Consider the following 12973-nt stretch of genomic DNA (forward strand, 5'->3'; position numbering starts at 1 on the left):
TTCGTAGCAACTCTCACTACATTACTGTAGCATCATTTTGAGGTTTTTCGCAACTCTCACCACATCACTGTAGCATCATTTTGAGGTTCGTAGCAACTCTCACTACATTACTGTTAGCATCATTTTGAGGTTCGTAGCAACTCTCACTACATTACTGTAGCATCATTTTGAGGTTTTTCGCAACTCTCACCACATCACTGTAGCATCATTTTGAGGTTCGTAGCAACTCTCACTACATTACTGACAGCATCATTTTGAGGTTTTAAGCAACTCTCACTACATTACTGTAGCATCATTTTGAGGTTTTTAGCAACTCTCACCACATCACTGAAGAATCATTTTGAGATTTTTAGCAACTCTTACTACATCACTGTAGCATCATTTTGAGGAAAGTAGCAACTCTCACTTCATGACTGTCAGCATCATTTTAAGGTTTGAAGCAACTCTCACTACATCACTGGAGCATCATTTTGAGGTTTTTAGCAACTCTCACAACATCACTGAAGCATCATTTTGAGATTTTTAGCAACTCTTACGACATCACTGTAGCATCATTTTGAGCTTCGTAGCAACTCTCACTACATCACTGTAGCATCATTTTGAGGTTTTAAGCAACTCTCACTAAATCACTGTTGCATCATTTCTTAGGTTTGTAGCAATTCTTTTTACATCACTGGAGCATCATTTCTTAGATTAGTAGCAACTCTCACTACATTACTGGAGCATCATATTGAGGTTCGTAGTGTCACGTCCCCATGGTCACGGGCATGGGGGCGTTGCATTATTTTTGACTTCCTTCCCTTCTCAGGTTCGAGCTTCATGGGGCGGAGCTGCTGACTAATTGGGAGCACCTGGGCCCGGCGTCTCCCAGCTATAAAGCAGGCGATCAACCTGGCCGGTTGTCTCTCGCTCACTCCTCCTGGCCCACGTCGGAGCGATGGTTGTGTTTCTTGAGTTATGTCTTGTTTCGTTCTCTGCATCCATCACACCGCACACATACACCCCCTGTACACTCATGCACACACTCGCACTCACCACTGACACTACTGATAACCACACTCCACTGTACGTTATGGTTTGCCTTGTGTTGATTTTGCGTTACTAATAATAAATTATTAGTTGTGTTTCACGTTTAGTCTGCGTCTCCCTCCTTCGATGTCACGATTTCTGAGCCGGGTCGTGACAGAAGCAACTCTCACCACATCACTGTCGCATTATTTTGAGATTTTAAGCAACTCTCAGTACATCACTGGAGCATCATTTTGAGGTTCATCGAAACTCTCACTACATCACTGTAGCATCATTTGGAGGATAGTAGCAACTCTCACTACATGACTGTCAGCATCATTTTAAGGTTTTCAGCAACTCTCAGTACATCACTGGAGCATCATTTTGAGGATAGTAGCAACTCTCACCACATCACTTTCGCATCATTTATTAGGTTAGAAGCAACTCTCATGACATCACTTTCGCATCTTTTTGAAATTAGTAGATACCCTCATTACATCACTGTCAGCATCATTTTGAGTTCATTATTATCATTGAGGTTATTCGAATCTTTCACTGCATTACTGTTAGCATTATTTTGATTTCATTAGCAATTCTTACGACATCTCTGTCGCATTATTTTGAGGTTATTAGCAACTCTTCCTACATCCCTGTAGCATTGTTTTTGAGGTCGTTAGCAACTCTTCCTACATCACTGTAGCATTTTTTGAGGTTATTCGCAAATCTTACGACATCACTCTCAGCATCATTTTGAGATCATTAGTAACTTTAATTACATCACTGTAGCATCGTTTTGAGGTTCGTAGCAAATATTACTACAAGACTGTCAGCATCACTTTGAGGTTATTCGAAACTTTCACTACATTACTGTCAGCATCACTTTCAGTTTGTTAGCAATCCTTAGAACATCACGGTAGCATCATTTTGAGGTTCGTAGCAACTATTACTACAATAATGTCAGTATTATTTTGAGTTTATTAGCAATTCTTACGACATCACTTTCGCATTATTTTGAGTTTTTTAGCAACTCTTACTAGATTACCGTCAGCATCATTTTGAGTTCATTAGCAATTCTTACAACATCACTGTCGCATCATTTTGAGTTCATTAGCAATTCTTACGACATCACTGTCGCATCATTTTGAGGTTATTAGCAACTATTACTACATTACTGTCAGCATCACTGAGTTTATTAGCATCCATCACCACGTGACTGTTAGCATCGTTTTGAGTTCAATAGCAATTCTTACGACATCACTGTCATCATCATTTTTAGGTTACTCGCAGCTCTAACCACATGACTGTCAGCATCACTTTGAGGTTATTCGAAACTTTCACTACATTACTGTTAGTATCATTTTGAGTTTATTAGCAATTCTTACGACATCACAGTAGCATTATTTTGAGTTTCGTAGCAACTCTTACTACATGACTGTCAGCATCACTTTGAGGTTATTCGAAACACTTACTACATTGCTGTAAGCATCACTGAGTTGATTAGCAACTATCACTACATTACAGTTAGCATCATTTTAAGTTCATTAGCAATTCTTCCAACATCACTTTCAGCATCATTTTGAGGTTATTACCAATTCTTCTGACATCACTGTCGCATTATTTTGAGGTTGTTAGCAACTCTTACTACATTACTGTTGCATTATTTTAAGCAACTCTTTCTAACTGACTGTCAGCATCACTTTGAGGTTGTTCAAAACACTGACTAATTACTTTAAGCATCACTGAGTTAATTAGCAACTATCACTACATTACTGTTAACATCATTTTGAGTTCATTAGCAATTCTTCCGACATCACTGTCGCAATATTTTGAGGTTCGTAGCAACTTTTACTACATTACTGTCAGCATCACTTTTAGGTTATTCAAAACTTTCACTCCATTACTGTTAGCATCATTTTGAGTTCATTAGCAATTCTTACTACATCACTGTCGCATCATTTTGAGATCATTAGCAATTCTTCCGACATCACTATCGCATTATTTTGAGGTTTGTAGCAACTCTTTCTACTTTACTGTTGCATTATTTTGACGTTATTAGCAGCTCTCACTACATTACTGTCAGAATCATTTTGAGGTTATTAGCAGCTCTCACTAGATTACTGTCAGCATCATTTTGAGTTCATTAGCAATTCTTACTACATTACTGTTGCATTATTTTGAGGTTAGTAGCAACTCTTACTACATGACTGTCAGCATCACTTTGAGGTTGTTTGAAACACTTACTACATTACTGTAAGCATCACTGAGTTTATTAGCAACTATCACTACATTACTGTTAGCATCATTTTGAGTTTATTAGCAATTCTTACGACATCACTGTATTATCAATTTGAGGTTAGTTTCAACTTTTCCAAAATTACCGTCAGCATCATTTTGAGTTCATTAGCATTTCTTCCGACATCACTGTCGCATTATTTTGAGATTATTAGCAATTCTTCCGACATCATTGTCGCATTATTTTGAAGTTCATAGAAACTCTTAATACATGACTGTCAGCATTACTTTGAGGTTATTCGAAACTTTCACAACATTACTTTTAGCATCATTTTGAGTTCATTAGCAATTCTAATGCGGCTCGAGGCCACGCTGGTTCACCGAGCGACAAAGTGAGCCTTGAAAACGGCATCGGTCGAGCTTCCCGGGCTTGGGATATCCGACATCTGGCATCGTTGTGAGAAACAAAGGGGGCTGCGCACGCGGCAGATTGGCACAAGGTAGGAAAGATCAGGCGCTGTGTCGGCCTCCCTGCCTGTCAGTCAGAAGGCTGTGTCCCTGGAGCTCATGTCTGTTCCTAAGCTCAGCGAGTCATACTTACCTGGCAGGGGAGATACCATGATCAGCAAGGTGGTTCTCCCCGGGTGAGGCTCAGCCATTGCACTGGGGCTGTGCTGACCCTGGTGAATTCCCCAAATGTGGGAATCTCAACTGCATAATTTCTGACAGTGGGGGACTGCGTCCGCGCTCTCCCCTGTGATCGTGTGAAAAAAGGAAAGAAAGAAAGAAAGGCCGACCACGGCGGCAACAACAACAACGGTGACCGCCGTTCCCGGCCAGTTGGCGGTCTCCTCTTGTGCTGGCCAGCCTGAGGAGACCGCGGAGGACGTAGCCTCGATGAGCTCCCAGTATCTCTCACACCTTCCAGCCCTAAATGAAGAGGGCAGGGTTTCTGCCACATTTAGTTGAGGGTCATGGTATCTGACAAGCCCTGGGCTCAGGACAATACATCCACGGCTCGTCTTCGCAGTAAGTGGAATGATACCAGAGAATTCATGCGTGGGAGGAGATCAACTTGGAAAACCCCGACTCCAGGATGAGTCGCTGGCTTGTGGCTTTGAACACCGCTTTGTTTTACTTTGAGTCGCCCCACTAGCATAGCAGGGTGAAGGCACCGATTGCCTTTGCTTTGGATAGCAGTGGGGACAACCAGTGTGCCAGATGTTGTGTTTATGGCACTGCATTTTGTGTCGCCACCCAAAATGTTGCAGTTCCTGCCCACAGCCGCGGCCGGGATTGGCTGTACCGGGGGTGCTGGCTCTCACGTCGAGTGGCTGACAGGCATCGCTTCTCGGCCTTTTGGCTAAGATCAAGTGTAGTATCTGTTCTTATCAGTTTAATATCTGGTACGTTCCCTATCCGGGAACCATATATTAAATTGCTTTTTGGAACAGGGAGATGGAATGGGAGCTTGCTCCGTCCTTTCCACGCATCAACCTGGTATTGCAGTGTTGCCAGGAGTGGTGCAATGCCCCGCATTTCTCGTCGGAAATAAAACAAGCCTCCGCCAGGCACTCGCTCACCTGCTCCACCCAAAGCCGGACCAGGGTTCTCCTCCTGCACTGCAGCTTTTCCTCAGCCTGCGGCCGCAATGGCCTTCCAGGAACAGTGCGGGCCCCTCCCCTTTTGTCAGGAGCAAATCCCGTGCTCTTCAGGCCAACTCTCCAGTGCTGCACATGAGGCCGGGGCTGGATTTCCGCCCGCGCTGCCGCTGGGCGTCAAGTTGTGGCTCCGTTTGCACTCCAGATAAGGATGGAGGACCGCTGACGGCACTGCTCTCGGAGCCTTTCCCAAAAGGCTTTGGAATGCACTCTGAAAGATCTGAACCTTCAATGTGCCTGAGCTTCCCGGGCTTGGGATATCCGACATCCGGCATCGTTGTGAGAAACAAAGGGGGCTGCGCACGCAGCAGATTGGCACAAGGTAGGAAAGATCAGGCGCTGTGTCGGCCTCCCTGCCTGTCAGTCAGAAGGCTGTGTCCCTGGAGCTCATGTCTGTTCCTAAGCTCAGCGAGTCATACTTACCTGGCAGGGGAGATACCATGATCAGCAAGGTGGTTCTCCCCGGGTGAGGCTCAGCCATTGCACTGGGGCTGTGCTGACCCTGGTGAATTCCCCAAATGTGGGAATCTCAACCGCATAATTTCTGACAGTGGGGGACTGCGTCCGCGCTCTCCCCTGTGATCGTGTGAAAAAAGGAAAGAAAGAAAGAAAGGCCGACCACGGCGGCAACAACAACAACGGTGACCGCCTGTCCCGGCCAGTTGGCGGTCTCCTCTTGTGCTGGCCAGCCTGAGGAGACCGCGGAGGACGTAGGCTCGATGAGCTCCCAGTATCTCTCACACCTTCCAGCCCTAAATGAAGAGGGCAGGGTTTCTGCCACATTTAGTTGAGGGTCATGGTATCTGACAAGCCCTGGGCTCAGGACAATACATCCACGGCTCGTCTTCGCAGTAAGTGGAATGATACCAGAGAATTCATGCGTGGGAGGAGATCAACTTGGAAAACCCCGACTCCAGGATGAGTCGCTGGCTTGTGGCTTTGAACACCGCTTTGTTTTACTTTGAGTCGCCCCACTAGCATAGCAGGGTGAAGGCACCGATTGCCTTTGCTTTGGATAGCAGTGGGGACAACCAGTGTGCCAGATGTAGTGTTTATGGCACTGCATTTTGTGTCGCCACCCAAAATGTTGCAGTTCCTGCCCACAGCCGCGGCCGGGATTGGCTGTACCGGGGGTGCTGGCTCTCACGTCGGGTGGCTGACAGGCATCGCTTCTCGGCCTTTTGGCTAAGATCAAGTGTAGTATCTGTTCTTATCAGTTTAATATCTGGTACGTTCCCTATCCGGGAACCATATATTAAATTGCTTTTTGGAACAGGGAGATGGAACGGGAGCTTGCTCCGTCCTTTCCACGCATCAACCTGGTATTGCAGTGTTTCCAGGAGTGGTGCAATGCCCCGCATTTCTCGTCGGAAATAAAACAAGCCTCCGCCAGGCACTCGCTCACCTGCTCCACCCAAAGCCGGACCAGGGTTCTCCTCCTGCACTGCAGCTTTTCCTCAGCCTGCGGCCGCAATGGCCTTCCAGGAACAGTGCGGGCCCCTCCCCTTTTGTCAGGAGCAAATCCCGTGCTCTTCAGGCCAACTCTCCAGTGCTGCACATGAGGCCGGGGCTGGATTTCCGCCCGCGCTGCCGCTGGGCGTCAAGTTGTGGCTCCGTTTGCACTCCAGATAAGGATGGAGGTCCGCTGACGGCACTGCTCTCGGAGCCTTTCCCAAAAGGCTTTGGAATGCACTCTGAAAGACCTGAACCTTCAATGTGCCTGAGCTTCCCGGGCTTGGGATATCCGACATCCGGCATCGTTGTGAGAAACAAAGGGGGCTGCGCACGCGGCAGATTGGCACAAGGTAGGAAAGATCAGGCGCTGTGTCGGCCTCCCTGCCTGTCAGTCAGAAGGCTGTGTCCCTGGAGCTCATGTCTGTTCCTAAGCTCAGCGAGTCATACTTACCTGGCAGGGGAGATACCATGATCAGCAAGGTGGTTCTCCCCGGGTGAGGCTCAGCCATTGCACTGGGGCTGTGCTGACCCTGGTGAATTCCCCAAATGTGGGAATCTCAACCGCATAATTTCTGACAGTGGGGGACTGCGTCCGCGCTCTCCCCTGTGATCGTGTGAAAAAAGGAAAGAAAGAAAGAAAGGCCGACCACGGCGGCAACAACAACAACGGTGACCGCCTGTCCCGGCCAGTTGGCGGTCTCCTCTTGTGCTGGCCAGCCTGAGCAGACCGCGGAGGACGTAGCCTCGATGAGCTCCCAGTATCTCTCACACCTTCCAGCCCTAAATGAAGAGGGCAGGGTTTCTGCCACATTTAGTTGAGGGTCATGGTATCTGACAAGCCCTGGGCTCAGGACAATACATCCACGGCTCGTCTTCGCAGTAAGTGGAATGATACCAGAGAATTCATGCGTGGGAGGAGATCAACTTGGAAAACCCCGACTCTCAATTCTGACGACATCACTGTCGCATCATTTTGAGATCATTAGCAATTCTTGTTACATCACTGTCGCATTATTTTTAGTTTCATAGCAACTCTTACTACATTACTGTGTCATTATTTTAAGTTTTTTAGCAACTCTTCATAAATTACTGTCAGCATCACTTTGAGTTTATTAGCAACTATCACTACATTACTGTCAGCATCATTCTTGAATTCATTAGCAATTCTTCCGGCATCACTGTAGCATCTTTTTGAGATCATTAGCAATTCTTACTACATCACTGTCACATCATGTTGATATCATTAGCAATTCTTACGACATCACCGTAGTATTATTTTGAGGTTAGTAGCAACTCTTACTACATGACTGTCAGCTTCACTTTGAGGTTGTTCAAAACACTTACTACGTTACTGTAAGCATAACTGAGTTTATTAGCAACTATCACTACATGACTGTCAGCATCACTTTGAGTTCATTAACAATTCTTCCGACATCACTGTAGCATTATTTTGAGGTTATTAGCAACTCTTACTACATTACTCTCAGCATCATTTTTAGGTTACTCGCAACTCTAACCAGGTGACTGTCAGCATCACTTTGAGGTTATTCGAAACTTTCACTACATCACTGTCGCATCATTTTGAGATCATTAGCAATTCTTCTGACATCACTGTCGCATTATTTTGAGGTTCGTAGCAACTCTTACTGCATGACTGTCAGCATCACTTTGAGGTTATTCGAAACTTTCACTACATTACAGTTAGCATCATTTTGAGTTCCTTAGCAGTTCTTCCGACATCACTGTCGCATTATTTTGAGGTTCGTAGCAACTCTTACTACATGACTGTCAGCATCACTTTGAGGTAGTTCGAAACACTTACGACATTACTGTAAGCATCACTGAGTTTATTAGCAACTATCGCTACATTACTGTTGGCATTATTTTGAGTTCATTAGCAATTCTCACTACATGACCGTCACATCATTTTGATATCATTAGCAATTCTTACAACATCACTGTAGCATCATTTTGAGATCATTAGCAGCTCTTACTAGATTTCCGTCAGCATCATTTTGAGTTTATTAGCAATTCTTCCGACATCGCTGTCGCATTATTTTGAGTTTTGTAGCAACTCTTACTATATGACTGTCAGCATCACTTTGAGGCCATTCGAAACTTTCATTCCATTACAGTTAGCATCATTTTGAGTTCATTAGCAATTCTTGCTACATCACTGTCGCATCATTTTGAGACCATTAGCAATTCTTCCAACATCACTGTCGCATTATTTTGAGGTTCGTAGCAACTCTTACTACATTATTGTCAGCATCACTTTGAGGTAGTTCGAAACACTTACTACATTACTGTTAGCATCATTTTGAGTTTATTAGCAATTCTTATGACAACAGTGTAGCATCATTTTAACGTTAGTTTCAACTCTTCCTACATTACCGTCAGCATCATTTTTAGTTTTTTAGCATCTCTTACTTCATCACTGTAGCATCATTTTGAGTTCATTAGCAACTCTTCCGACATCACTGTCGCATTATTTTGAGTTTAGTAGCAACTCTTACTACATGACTGTCAGCATCATTTTGAGGGAGTTTGAAACTCTTCCTACATTATTGTAAGTATCACTGAGTTCATTAGCAACTATCACTACGTTACTGTTAGCATCATTTTGAGTTCATTAGAAATTCTTCTGAAATCACTGTCGCATTATTTTGAGGTTATTAGCAACTCTTAATACATTACTGTCCTTATCATTTTTAGGTTACTCGAAACTCTTACCACATGACTGTCAGCATTACTTTGAGGTTATTCGAAACTTTCACTACATTACTGTTAGCATCATTTTGAATTTATTAGCAGCTCTTACTAGATTACCGTCGCATCATTTTGAGATCATGAGCAATTCTTCCGACATGACAGTCGCATTATTTTGTGGTTTTTAGCAACTCTTACTACATGACTGTAAGCATCACTGAGTTTATGAGCAACTATCACTACATTACTGTTTGCATCGTTTTGAGTTTATTAGCAATTCTTACGACATCACTGTCGCATCATTTTGAGATCATTAGCAATTCTTCTGAAATCACTGTCCCATTACTTTGAGGTTCGAAGCAACTCTTACTACATTACTGTCAGCATCACTTTGAGGTTAATCGAAACTCTAACCACATGTCTGTCAGCATCACTTAGTTTATTAGCAACTATCACTACATTACTGTTAGCATCAATTTGAGTTCATTAGCAATGTGGGGCTTTGATTGGGAATTGTAAGAAAAATCACTGAATGAACAACACAAACACAGACTGTGTCTGAAATTCCACACCTGCACTTGAAACCAGTGTGGAATCAATTGTATCCACTGTCAATCCTGATTCTGGAGAAATTTCTTTGTGTGTTTTGATGGACGCGAGCCAAGCAGAAATTTCCCACAATGCAATAGGGCGGCGTTTGGTCAGTGTTGAGCAGGCGTCAGTCTGACAATGATGTCATATTATTGTGTCATCACTTGACCAGACCCAAAAGTAGGCTCAGGTATCAGTTTCTTCTCAATGCTAATGTCTGCTAGCTTAGTCTGCTACTTTGATGGCTCTGCCTGCTCAAAGGTCCAGACCCCTGGATGTGGTGGTTCCTACCTGAACGTAGATTCTGTCAGCTCATGTTGTTAAATCAACTCACCAGGAACACCAGTAGATTTCAATGGACTGACAATGAGTCTCATTGAATGGGTGTCTCGTCCAATGAGAAACAATCAGTCTCAGGTTGAAGCTCATCAATGAGGTCTTGTGGATCAGTGGCTTGCATGAATGAATGAGTTGGAAGACTTCTTGGAAATTAAAGAGGATTTAATACAATTAAGAAAACACTTAAGACAGAGTGACAATTCCAGCAGAGTAATTAAGGCCCATATTGAGTAGCAGGTATGAATTAGCCTGGATTTATCTGAGCTTCAAGTAGACGGCTAAGAGGCAGGTGGAAAGGTGTGTAGGATGAACGATGGTGACCTCCAACCAAATGAAGAGGACTGAGTGGAGGCTGACCAGCTCTACGGAGTCAGGCGGAGTTTGGCAGCGAGACAGGAGTCCAGGCCTGAATCGGTGAAAACCAACGTAACCGGCTTACGTTCTCAGCTGGATTCTCCCATCGATGTACGACACCTCTCCAACGAACTGGTGGGAGGACGGCCTCCAAAGCCTCCACCTCGTCGACCGTGGCTCCCGCTGAGATTCGCTCGATGAAGAAGGGAAGCGCGTTGATTGGCTACCCTCTGGTCTCAGGCTGCTGGCTGCCTGGACTAAGCTGCTCTTCTCCAACACAAAGGTGGCTTCTCTCTCTTCAAGGCTCACAGGAGGTCAAGAGTGTAGCGACCGTGAGCCGAGATCGATGATGAATTACAAAAATAGAAAATCAAAAAATAAATTAGAGGAATAGAAAAGAAAAGGGGGGGGGCGGACCAGCTGCTCTAGGAGCTCACACACAAAGGGCAGAAACAAGAAGCACTGAAGAGAGCGCCAGCAGTGGATGGTGCCACCACTGTTACAGTAAACTGGTCCGCCTCAGAGCAGTGACCTTTGACCTGTGAGGGGTTGTTGGCCAATCAGCACACTTTGCTGTCTTCAGTCCTTCTCAGATATCAACAAATGAAGCTGGTTGAACAGACAGCAATCATCATCACTCAGAGACATCACCTGGAGAGGAAGACTGCTCAGAGTTCTGACAATGACAGTGAAGAGACAAGGAGAGCTGGACAACCACAGACAGTGAAACATTCGGAACATCATGTTGATACACGTGTGTGTGTGTGTGTGTGTGTGTGTCAGAATCGGAATCAGAATCTTTTATTTTCGTTGTAGGGGGGGGGGGGTACAGTGACAATAGTTAGAGCGCTCTTCCAGAGCCACCGTGCACCACAGAATGCAGATACAAAGAAAAGATAGAAAAGATAAAAGCAAGATAAAAGACACTGTTAGAACAGAAAGATCCATCAACCCACCAACCAGAGGTGTGTCTGGTACAGATGTGGAATTATTGGCTCACACAATGTTGAGGACACTGGAAGAAGACAAACAAAAAAGGCTGGTGTGATCCAGACCTTCATCAAAGATGGTCCTGGAGAACTGTTCAATGTGTCAGGACTTCTGTCCATTGTCTTCTGCTTATCCTGTTCAGGGTCATGAGGGGGTGGAGCCTATCCCAGCAGCTTTTGGGCGACAGGCCGTGTTCACCCTGGACAGGTCACCAGTCCATCACAGGGCCAACACATCCACAGACAAACATTCCAAGCCAGACTCAGGAGGATCTCTCCACCCTACAGACTGTAAAGGAACCATCAAAGATGGCAGTTGGAGTTCTGTGGATCTGTGCTGGATTCCTCATCCTCACGGACCAGAAGTCTGTCTGAAATACTGCACTGATTGATGATCTTTTCATGAATCTGGAAAAGCTTCTAAAATGAAAGGAAAACAATCCTATCTTCTTCATGCCTCAAGCCAAATCAAACCAAGAGTTCTTTTATCATATTTTTTTAACCGGACGTCTGCTTTGACTGGTTGGTTGTTGAAAGAGAGCAGGACAGGACAGACAGCAGAAGACAAATATAGAGAAGGAAAGACAAAAGACAGAGAGAAAGGAGGGAGAGAATGACAAAAAGATGGGAACAAGATGAGGGTGAAAGACAAGCAGAGAGAAAGACAGAGGGACAGGGGGATGGAAGACAGACACACAACCAACAACAGCAGCAGCAATAATAGTAAACTAGCTGCCAATGATAACATCTCCTGGTCGCTGAAGCAATCAACTTCATAATAGGAGGATTGAAGAGCCAGGAAATAAAATATTAGCACAATACTGATGTGAATGTTCGTGCAATACTGAGAACACTGATATGTAGACGACTAGTAGGGGCGGCACGGTGGTGCAAGAAGACAAACAAAAAAGGCTGGTGTGATTCAGACATCCATCAAAAATGGTCCTGGAGAACTGTTCAATGTGTCAGGACTTCAGAAGCTCCAATCCTCTCTAAGGTCCAGTGAGAGTGGAAGAGATTATAAATGAGAGAAGCAGGGCCCTCACTCAGAACTGAACCAGCTCAGTTGGGAGAGCCTTAGACTGAAGATCTAAAGGTCCCTGGTCCGATCCCAGGTTTCAGCAGAGGAGCAGCATTGACTTTACTTTCCAGTGGAGGAACTGCAGACATGAAGGCAACTAACATCTTGTCCTGTGCATTCTTGTGACATTCAGGACATTTTTGGAGCCTTTTGTTGGATTTTGCCACAGAGAATCAGAGCCAATCAAAAGCATGGTGGACTTCAACATGGAGGACTGAACAAGTCAAGAAAGCATCAGTTTGACCTTCACAGGTGTTTCTGTTCCTGTCTCAATGCTGTAGAAAGAGCCTGAGGAGCTCAGAGGGTAGAGCATCAGACTTTTAATCTGAGGGTCCAGGGTTCAAGTCCCTGTTCAGGTGCTGTGGAGGTTCCAGTGTTTGACAACATGGTACTGGATGAAGTTCAGTGTTGAACAAACTGTCAACATTAAAAGTAGAAGTGTTCTTGTCTTGCCACTGTGAGACAGTCGCTAGAAAACTGACCAACAATAATTTCATGTGGCATGCAATTAACAAAAGACCTACACTGATGGTCGAGGGGGGGGCTGGAGCCTA

The 12973-nt window shown here is 44.8% G+C and overlaps 5 non-coding genes across 5 annotated transcripts; all 5 read left to right on the top strand.

Annotated features, from left to right (window-relative positions):
* Positions 1 to 3833: 3833 nt before the first annotated feature.
* LOC147270391 (U1 spliceosomal RNA) lies at positions 3834 to 3997 on the top strand. The gene has a single exon (XR_015116921.1). It is a non-coding gene; the product is annotated as a U1 spliceosomal RNA (small nuclear RNA).
* Positions 3998 to 4583: 586 nt separating this feature from the next.
* LOC147270392 (U2 spliceosomal RNA) lies at positions 4584 to 4774 on the top strand. Its single transcript, XR_015117068.1, has one exon. It is a non-coding gene; the product is annotated as a U2 spliceosomal RNA (small nuclear RNA).
* Positions 4775 to 5316: 542 nt separating this feature from the next.
* LOC147270393 (U1 spliceosomal RNA) lies at positions 5317 to 5480 on the top strand. The gene has a single exon (XR_015116876.1). It is a non-coding gene; the product is annotated as a U1 spliceosomal RNA (small nuclear RNA).
* Positions 5481 to 6066: 586 nt separating this feature from the next.
* Positions 6067 to 6257, top strand: LOC147270394 (U2 spliceosomal RNA). The gene has a single exon (XR_015117092.1). It is a non-coding gene; the product is annotated as a U2 spliceosomal RNA (small nuclear RNA).
* Positions 6258 to 6799: 542 nt separating this feature from the next.
* On the top strand, positions 6800 to 6963 carry LOC147270395 (U1 spliceosomal RNA). The gene has a single exon (XR_015116883.1). It is a non-coding gene; the product is annotated as a U1 spliceosomal RNA (small nuclear RNA).
* Positions 6964 to 12973: the final 6010 nt, after the last annotated feature.

The sequence above is a fragment of the Aulostomus chinensis genome, chromosome 1, assembly GCF_037954235.1.
Source record: "Aulostomus chinensis isolate RoL2024-O1b breed Wild chromosome 1, RoL_Achi_v1.0, whole genome shotgun sequence".
NCBI lineage: Eukaryota > Metazoa > Chordata > Actinopteri > Syngnathiformes > Aulostomidae > Aulostomus > Aulostomus chinensis.